Source organism: Pseudochaenichthys georgianus, chromosome 24, assembly GCF_902827115.2.
Source record: "Pseudochaenichthys georgianus chromosome 24, fPseGeo1.2, whole genome shotgun sequence".
NCBI classification, from domain to species: Eukaryota; Metazoa; Chordata; class Actinopteri; order Perciformes; family Channichthyidae; genus Pseudochaenichthys; species Pseudochaenichthys georgianus.
Genome location: NC_047526.1, coordinates 26,106,031 through 26,107,356, shown reverse-complemented (window position 1 = coordinate 26,107,356; position 1,326 = coordinate 26,106,031). Strand labels below are relative to the sequence as shown.

At 40.4% G+C, this 1,326-nt stretch overlaps 1 long non-coding RNA gene across 1 annotated transcript; it reads right to left on the bottom strand.

Moving 5' to 3' along the window:
* LOC139433142 (uncharacterized) lies at positions 1-1,118 on the bottom strand. Its single transcript, XR_011642720.1, has 3 exons — positions 1,019-1,118; positions 577-668; positions 1-195 (listed from the first exon to the last, which is right to left on the bottom strand). It is a non-coding gene; the product is annotated as an uncharacterized lncRNA (long non-coding RNA).
* Between the last annotated feature and the right edge of the window lie 208 nt (positions 1,119-1,326).

Below are 1,326 nucleotides of genomic sequence, written 5' to 3'. Positions count from 1 at the left end.
CACAACCATGTTATGGGTTTATTAGACTGAGCAAACATAAACATATGTGGGGAACATAGTGCTGCGTCTCCTGTCCGGTCAAATTCCTCACTCCTGAAGTGCTCACTGCAGAGCAGTGTCCTGTCACAGGAAACAAAACCGTCCCTTCTTTGGGCGAGTTCCCACTGCCTCCTCCTCTCTTTGGTTTTGGGAAACCTTAAAAACATGAGAAAGGTAGCCAGATATATAAATTATTGTCAACATGTTCCTCCCTTCTTTCCTTTAACATTAAGGGTAGGACAAAAATACACACCGAAATTATCATATTTTTGGTATGTATGCATGTATGTATAGCCTACTTTAAGAATAAGACAACCACACTAAGAGTAATAAAAAAGGTGTCCAATAGAAACATTAAATAATTGTGTAAAGAAATGGTAACAACATATTCTAAAGAGGCTGGGTCAACAACAATCTTGCAATACTATTATCTCACATAGCCCCACTGATCCTGTGTAGCAGGACTTGTAATGTACATACATCCACTAATTAATTAACGATTATCCTAATTGTAGTCATAATATTGTCATATCTTACACGTGAAAGGTGATCCCACGGGTTCTTGTTTCCAGACTGCGGTGATTAGAGCATCCGTAGGCTGCACAAAAGTCCGGCATAGTCAGGTACTTCTGTAAACACAAAGCCAGCAAATTCCTGTATCATAATGCAAGATGTTTTTAACAAGCCAAACCACTTGGAAGAAATCATGTGTAACTTAAGTTGTGTTGAAAGAAAGAGCAGTTCTGCCTCTCCCACTGGTGGAGTTGTGGGTCAACTTTGTAATACTAGGTCTCACTGACAGCCTCTTGTTATTAGCCAGCTAATAAATACAACCACATACACAAAGAAAAGCTGCAATTTCAACATGTCCAAGCATCCTGTATCATAGCCATGCTAATCATGTTTCTAATAAACCAAACCGTTTGTAAATCAGTCAAGATTTCAGTGAGTTAAGAGTATTTTTGTGCAGATCACTCACCTTACAACAGCTACCATAACGCGAATCAGAGTAACTGTTGACTGTAGCAAGATGGCGGCCGGTCAGCTACGCTGGAAAATCTCCCATGAGCCATCTAGTGTTTATATATATCTATGGTCCTTTCCTCCGGAACGTCACGTGAAGCGACGTCCGTTTGTGATGACGCTGCACAGCTGTTCGTCTGGCAGCAGCCAGCTCTGTACCCGTTGTTTTCACAAACACCCCCGCCTCTGTTAGTGCACATTTACTGACATAAACATTAGTATCATCTGTTGTAGATCCAAATACATGAAATAAAATAAGTCATT